The sequence below is a fragment of the Anarrhichthys ocellatus genome, unplaced genomic scaffold, assembly GCF_004355925.1.
Source record: "Anarrhichthys ocellatus isolate YVR2014 unplaced genomic scaffold, GSC_Weel_1.0 scaffold19, whole genome shotgun sequence".
Classification (NCBI taxonomy): Eukaryota; Metazoa; Chordata; class Actinopteri; order Perciformes; family Anarhichadidae; genus Anarrhichthys; species Anarrhichthys ocellatus.
Window position 1 is genome coordinate 686,839 of NW_022280049.1, and position 8,501 is coordinate 695,339.

The following is an 8,501-nucleotide window of genomic DNA, read 5'->3' on the forward strand; positions in this document are numbered from 1 at the left end:
GGGGGGGGGGGGTTAGAGCATTATGTGGGCCAGATATTAACTGTATGGTTATCATAAACCAGCTCAGAGGCCTGGCCATCTGGAGAGGCCACAGGTTTACTCAAACAATCAGATCAGGGTGGTGATAGCGGCCACTGCTGACAGCCCGACGGTCAAACATGGAGGTTGCTGAGGGGTTAACAGCCCATTACCTCACCCTGCTGCGCTCCCCGGGGAGGCACAGTATGGGGTTATGGTGGCGGTGTGTGTGTGTCTCCCTCATAACCCATGGCGCACCTTTAGGCTGTTACTCAACAAAGGGGAACTCAGCGCAGTGACATCAGCACAGAGACGACGCCTGTGTGCAGGAGGCAAGTGGGAGACAAGGGCGTGGAGGATGGAGACAGTGGACTATGTGGGAGTCACATTACTCCCCTGCAGCTCTCCTCTACCTGTCACACAAGCACTTTGAGGACTCAACAGTAAAGCCAGAGTATTGATAACTTCAAACGCCTACTTTGCTGGAGTAGATCAGAGGCAACGGGGGGGGGGGGGGATAAAGGGACGAATAAAGGAAGAAAGAGGAATCTAAAAGAATCGCCAGGCTTGCTCAGTGTGTAGCCTCAGCATTGTGTTGTGGGTTGTGGGATGTCTTGAATTTCATTATCAAATTGGTGACTCAAGTTCATCCACTGCTCAGTCAAACCGTAGAAGGAAAAAAAGAATGGGGGGGGGGGGGCCTCCATCCCGGCCCATTGAGAGCCAATGAGCTCTGGTGGCACTGCAGCAGAGAGTTTGGGGGCCATTACGGAGAGAAAACAAACACGGACCTCTGGCCAGGCACACAGCGTGGCCCAGACACCTGTGTCCCATTCACCCAACATATCCGGCCACTTAACACTTCACAGCGGGGGTAGGGTGGTGTTTGTATTTGCAGACTTGCGTGTCCCACTTTGGCTCCTTTAGTTTAGCTTCCTCACCCAAACAGCCGCCGAGCCTCGAATGCTTCGCGGCTGCAGCGCGTCCCGCTGAGAGCTCCCGGACGTTACACCACCTGACCATCACAACTGACCCCGTTCGAGGCTGCACGCTCTGAATATAACTGGCCAAAACAAAGCTCATTCATCCTGCTGTCATTTGCAGTCTCCAGCCGTTCTCCTGTCTAGATGCCCCAGCTGCATCTGGACCGACCTCAGGGTTGCAGACACCTGTCCTGCACAGACAGTGACAGGCGCACGCACACAAACAAACACAAACACACACACACACACACACACACCTTCCTACCACCCAGGATGGATGAGAGACAGCAGGATGGGCAGACACGGCACCGCCTCGGATCAGTGGAGGGGTACGCTTGGAGCTGCCAGCAGCTAAACCTCGGGTCGGCACCATTACAATACTTTCCACCTCAGCAATTCAAAATGGAGAAGAGGTATGCCATCAGCTGTGGTCAGTTTGTTACGGTGGATTCTCAATGCCTCGATGCAATTTAATGAACTGAAATGGAGATGACCCATAACCCTGGCGATGCACTCATAGTTTCCACCCAAAGACTGCGCCAGATAGCAGCAGCCGAGTTGTTTAGATGCAGCGGAGGCTGCTTGCATGCCGCAATGCTTTGTTTGCAGTGAAGCCAAATACACTCACAGATGGGAGCCGACTGAACACCAGATGACTTGCTGTGGTGTGGTGGATTGGTCTGCTTTGAGGTCTAAGAGACGGGGCAGAGAGGGAAGCGTGAGGAGCACAGGGGCACCGGGCACCAGATGTCCCGCTAAAGTTTACTTCGTCCTGCCGTCCTGGTAGGACGCCACAAAGCCCCGACCTGGTCTGATCTCAAGGCCGTGTCACAGACCACAGGCCAACAACACTCTCTGTCATCACGGCAGGCTCACAAAAGAAAACTGAAACCTCTACCGTGACCTCGTGTAGGTGTTCACTCCTCGCTTTCCAGCAATATCCCTGCTTACCATGACATCACTGTAAACACAAACTCTGGTATGCAAACACCGAGCACGGTCTTCCTGACGGCATCGGGGCCGCGGCCTGTGGTCTTGTATAAGCTTTCAGGAAAAACAGTCAAACAGTAGAAGCAAAGTCAACTACACTTGTTAAGGAGATAGGGACACTGACTAAAGACTAAGTTAATAGGTGCACCTAACTTGGTCTAGGTGTCCCAAATAAAGCCAGTGTATATTTTGATCAGCGTTGATATGATACTGATGATAACACATTACTTGGCCTTTTACATCATACATGTGCACGTTAGTTAAGTGTTTTTCAGCAAGGCACCATTCATAATGTGCAGTAAAAATGAGCGTACACACGTCAGCTCTGAAGTAGGTGAGAGTATGTGTGTGAGATCTGTGGTGCAGCCAGAACCAGCGAGGCCACCAGACAACTGGGTAAACATACAGACCCCCCCCCCCCGTCTGCCCCCCGTGCTCACATCAGCACCTGTAGCATGTCTAACAGTTACACAGCGCAGTCTTTATCGCAGATTTCCTGTTCTCCTAGTACGAAAACAAAATCTTGACCCCGATACAGCAAAGATCCTCAATATAAATGATAAGCATGCCTCAATGCAACGCTGAGGCCTTCCAACTGGCTCTATGGACAGAGAAAAAAAAGCAAATATAATCGTATCCGATGACTGATAGCACTTCTGATGAGGACAGGGTTAGAATATCCTGCAGTGAAGAGGTGCGTTCCCGTTACTGCGTCTCTCCATCTCTAGAAACGGCTTCATTAACAGGCCAGTGCCAAGAGCTCCCTCGCCGAGTGCATGAATGCGCTGTACCCCGAGAGTCCGCCGGAAAGGCTGAGGTGAAGTCCATTAACACCTGACAGCTTGTTTTTTTTTTACCACTAAATAAAACAGGGTATTTTTCCTGTGTCTACGACATAAATAGCCTTTAGCTCAGGAGCTGGCAAGAAACACATTTCTGGGGGCGGAAAACTCACGGAGAAAATTAGATTTGGTTCTTGATACTGCGTCATCACAGGTGTTGATCTTAGTCTCACATGAAGAGCAATGACACACGATTCTTAAGAAAGCAGCTTCATGCCCTAACTTGTCTGAGTAGCCGAGCAGGATCTAATTACTTTTTTGGTCAGAAGTCATTTAAGTACCAGTTTAGCAGCCTCCACGGGCCTCATCAGAATATAACAGCGTTTAATGTGCAAAAGACGATTAAGAGTTCTCCTACGGTGCCGTTCATTGTATCTTGAGAGTGTCGCATAAATGCCTAAAATGATGAACAAGTCTACGTCTAACCGGTGGCGAGTGGGCGTGGGGTGTGATAACTAGAGGACCTATTAAAAGAAAAACATGCTGTCCTGTGCTGGGGATAAATCCATATCTCATACAACCCGTCCTGTTCTTCTGGCACATTTCCCGACCCCTCGGGCAACCAGAGCTGCCTACCTCTCAGCCTGTGACATAGCTCTTACTTTCCCAGCACTTACGCTCCCATCATGTGTCATCGGATGAAAAGCTACACCCTGGTCACCATTATTCGTCTGGATACAGGAACCTCTGGAATGTATCGGATTCCTGCCTCAGGGGGTAGGCACCTTGGAAACATGGTCTTACCTCTCCCTGCTAGCCTGCCCCTCTCTCTCTCCCTCTCTCTCTCCCAAAATTCCACTAGAGGCCTGCTTGGCTTACACCGCCTCAGCGCCAATCTGACATGCGCTCACACTTTTGACGCACGTCTCACAATAGAAAAACGTGTGAGGGACAGTTTACAGTTTTGGGACTGTACATACATCCCAGTGGCGCTAACCCTCTGCTCCATTTGATGCTGGGTCACACTGCTTGCCATGCTTGAGCACAACTAGAAATCCCAATTAGGTAACCGTTGTGTCCTCCGGTGCGACAATAGTACAACCACATCTCCCCTCTCCAGAGAGCAACAGTTATGCAGGGCAGGACTCGGGCCTGTAGTATTGAGTATCTCTGAGTCACTGGCCTGCGTAATTCAGTCTAGGGAATTATGACAGTGGAAAATCATTTCCCTGGGCCAGGGATAGGAGGCCATGGCTAATCGTTCAGTAATCTGATCTGCCTGCATACTGTAGCGTTCAGCCGCGCCGCTAGCCAGTCACACATGTGGACACCCCCGGTGCCTGCCAACTATCTGATCGAGGCTAACACTATTCAAAAACAACTCTCCAGGTTTTCCCGAGGATTACAGATGCTATCGGATCATTTGCTAATACTCGGTTGTGCTGTGCCGTTTGAAATGTGTTTACTCTGCTCCTGCTCTCCAATACCCCTCACGATAGCCTAAGCCAACAAATGCCGCAGCCACATTCCAGGCAGAAACGGGCACTTCAATACAAACTTACAGGCTGCAATAGTGCAAATCTTCCTCCTGCATTCTGGTGTATTAATCCAGACGCTTGACTTAATGAGGAAACATCTGAGTTTGTCTGTCAAACAGCAGGCTGTTTTGGGTACACTTCCAATTGTAGATTCCAGTATGTAGCGGAGCCAGGGGTGTTGTAGTAGTAAATGAATAAGAACCATAGGGAGCAGTACTGTGGCACAAAGCAGTGCTTATACCCAGCAGAGAGGGTTGGGGGGGGGGGGGGACTTGAGTTTTGGAAGGATGCCTGGCTTCAGCCCCAGTCTAAAGAGAGGTCTGCCCCCCCCCCCCTCAAACAGTGAGTGTGGATACAAGGGGCACTGACATGGAAAAATACAAGAGATGGCAAGTTGTTAAGCACTGAAGTTCCCAACAGTTACCTTGTGTAAAGCATTAAATGTGATGGCATAGTTACTTCTCTACAATTAAAATGTACATCCTTCTTAGTGTGGAGATAAACTGCAGCAAAGCAGTCAGAGCTCTGACAAAAACATTCTTCTTGCTCTTCCCCATTCAAGCCTAGAATCTAAAATGACAAATTGTCTGTGATCATGTCTCATTCCGATAAACGGCCAAACACCGTTTGGTGACGCGATCTGTCATATACTGTCAGGCCCACAGTATTTTATCAACCTCGGTGTGTAGGCATTGTAACTGAGTTGCAGCGTTTCACAGGCATATCTAAGTGAAGAGATGCTGATATATGATCAAATGGCTGCGGCAGCAGTGGCAGCCTCCATCAACTGGAAGCGCTACATCACAGCATGTTTGGCAGCCAGTGGGAGCAGTCAGATGGAGGGTTAGAACAACCAGACAAACAGTTGGCACTGATAAATAGAGCGCAACTTAAAATTCAGCTCTCCACAAATCTGACAAACAAATAACGGCAACCACACTTTTTTTTTTTTTTTTTTTTTTTTTTATCTAATCTGCAAATGGAATAAGCCCTACATTTTTTTCCAATGATGGGTGGAACATGTGATAAACAACACATAGCTTGGGAATAGCAAAAATGTGAAGCATTAGTCAAATAAATCTCATGATACATAAAACCAGGACAGCACTGTTCAGTTGCAAGAATGTGTGCTGCAGCCGAGGCGAAACGCAGGGAAAGTCCTAATGACTTTGCCAAATACATTCTGAACGTGAGTCATTCTCCTACTCACATAGGTGCACGCTTCCACGTGCACAAACCCCAAGGCAACAGATTTCAGGCAGGTCTGGACTGCCCCCTTTTTGCTACAGAGTAGAGTCAAGTGCCTGTGTTTTTTTAGTATTTAACAGATGCAGATGACGGTGAAGATGCACAACAAAGGGTAACAAAGCAGCCTCACGCAGTAGAAGACTGGTCTTATTTAAGAAATGACACACTATCATTGGTGCATTGTGCAACAGCCACTATCCACTTATACATAACAACAACATATCAAAACACTTACAACTGGGTGCATATTTGTTGACAGGTTTTGGAAACTTAAACTAGAGAATGACATGGCAAAGTCAGCATTATCACATTTTTGTTTCCCCCCCACAAACAGACTTTATGGTTTGTAAAAAATAGTTTTGAAATCTTACCGAGGAGCAATATTAGTTGCAACCAGCCTGCGTGATTCCTACAGGTAGCTTCATAATAGCCTGATGCATCATCTGTCATAACACAGAGCCGGTAATCACTGCTGATAATTAACCCAAGTTCCCCGAAATCATTTGGACAATTGAATAATGTTAAAGCGGTCGCCGCATTCCCATGCTGATCTTTTATCCTCCTCCGTCATGTGCAGTGCTATTAGATTAGGTGGCAGACAGTCGTATCGACCTTTAATTTTAATTTGCACACAAAATCGTTTGGCCTTTTCCATTGCGAGGGACTGTAACATTTGTGGTTAAGTCGCCTACCTTGTGTGTCAGACAGTAAAAGCTAACTTGAGGCGAGCATTTGATACATACTCTGCACATCGCAGCCGCTACAAAGTTACAAAAACAAGTTCCTCGCTTAGCTGGTGCCGGGGCTGCGTTACGGTATCCGGCTGGATAAAGGAATTCCCACGTTAAATCACAGACCGAAGCAGCCGGACACAGCTCTATCCCGAGCACAAACTTCGACCCGAGCCGCATCACAAACACCGTCCTTTTCTCTGCAGCCGTGTGCGGGCGGGCTGAGAGCTGAACCGACCCTCCGCCATGTCGCCGGGGCTTTATGTTTCCAGTCAGGCCGAAAAACTGGCCTCATTCTCCGTCTGCGCCAGACAATGTTTCACTAGCCTGGCCTGGGAGATCGAGCGGCGGGGCTCTCGGTCGTGTACGTTAGCCTAGCGAATGTGCGAAAAAACACCACGTTGTGACTCGCGTCGTGCCCATGTACTCACCTCGTTTGCGGTTAGGTGGATTTGGGACTACGCGGTCCAGTTGGCGGAATGATTACAGGGTTGAAGCGTGGGGCGCGCGGCGTCGTCGTCGTCTCGGTTTGCTGTCGGCCGTGATGTGGAAGCGGCACAGCGGACTCGGCTGGGAGAAATCGGGAAATCTGAGAATGCCCCTCTCTTTTTGCAGCTCAGTGCACCGGCAGTGGCCCATAACTGTCGACAGGAGGCGCCAGCACAGCACATTTTTTTGTCTCTGATATGCTCATGCATGCGCTACACAACTCCTCAAAGAAATCACCGTGCGATCATATTCGTGTGCTGGTTTATCTGCATCCCTGCTATCGAGTAGTGAGATTATAGCCCTGATGAAATGCGTCTGTGTGGCAATGATTTAGTCGGAATTAAATTGTGCAGTGTATGATTCTGGGATAATCCTGAAAGTTTTTTTGTGATTCCTATTTCTTGGCAACAGGAGTCCAGGGATAGTCGTGATGGTTTTGATTAGTCACCACGCCATGCAGATTACACAACAAGCGCCTATGCAAAAATGTGTACATTGTACAGTGTAAATCTGTACAATTGTGTGTTTCATCTATAGGAAATGGATTTAGCCTATACTAATTAATAAATAAATCACTCCAGTACCCCTATATTAGTACAAGTAGAATGTTGGTACTCATAGTAACCTTTTTATACTCAAGATAAATTATATACCGTTATTTGGTATTTTCATTGTATTTTGAAGGGATTATCTCATTACATTACAGATTAGATTACATTGAAAACTAATAACTTGTTTTTAGGAAACATAGTTTAGGGACAACAAATGAATGAGTATGAAATATAAACACTATTATAGGAGAACACATACATTGTGCACAAATCAGAACTAATGTCACAGCGTACCTGATAGGAACGTAACATCAACAGAAGCATATGTTGTTGATAAGAAACACAGAGCAGCTGTGAGGTAATAGTACACCTATATGTCCCCCTGACCTTGTGACTCGTGAGGATGGTGATTTTGATTACTGAATGGCTAAATCTAAGACAAAGCTGTCCTTCAAAACAGCTTTGACTGTCTCATCCACATCACATGATAGAGGAGAGGGTCACACGACTCATTAAGACAAAGAGGGCGATGACTTTACCTCGGTGTCCCACTAAACACAAGGCAAGACACAGGCTCTGCAACTGGATACAAGGGAAACAGGCGGAGGGGGATTTCAGTTTAACCCTTTCTCTTGAAATATGATCACATGAGCATGTGTTGATCAATAGTCAGTGTTACCTAGCCGATGAGCACAATGAAACTGATTATACCTTGAAGTCACTGAATCTAGCTACGGCATCAATAACAGAAGAGAAGATGTTTTTTATTTGGAAGTAGCCTAAAACTACAGCAGACTTCCTTTTCTGACCTCCTGAATGGAAGCATGCACTATAAATTATTTGCCAGCTCTTCAGGCCTGGATCTAATCCCTGTCCTTTGACTCCTCCACAACCTCACCCTGACCTTAAATAAACATTAGGGGCTTAATACCCATCTGTAATCTCAAACATCCAATGCCTCGCTAATTGGAGTTTCACAGAGCAAAGACACCCTGACCTGAACTGGAACAGGTGGATAGATAAACTGTAAGTGGTGCACACAATTGGCTTATACAAGCTCAAACACACCAGCACTCAGCCTTCTGTCTCTCTTTCTCACTCACTCACTCACTCACTCACTCACTCACACACACACACACACACACACACACACACACACACACACACACAC

The 8,501-nt window shown here is 47.4% G+C and overlaps 1 protein-coding gene across 1 annotated transcript in view; it reads right to left on the reverse strand.

Moving 5' to 3' along the window:
* The window catches only part of LOC116389234 (bifunctional heparan sulfate N-deacetylase/N-sulfotransferase 1), a 39,014-nt gene extending 32,083 nt beyond the window's left edge, over positions 1-6,931 (reverse strand). Inside the window, exon 1 of the mRNA XM_031857766.1 lies at positions 6,722-6,931. The gene's annotated coding sequence lies outside the window, so the exon portion shown is untranslated. The remainder of the gene's footprint in view (positions 1-6,721) is intronic.
* Positions 6,932-8,501: the final 1,570 nt, after the last annotated feature.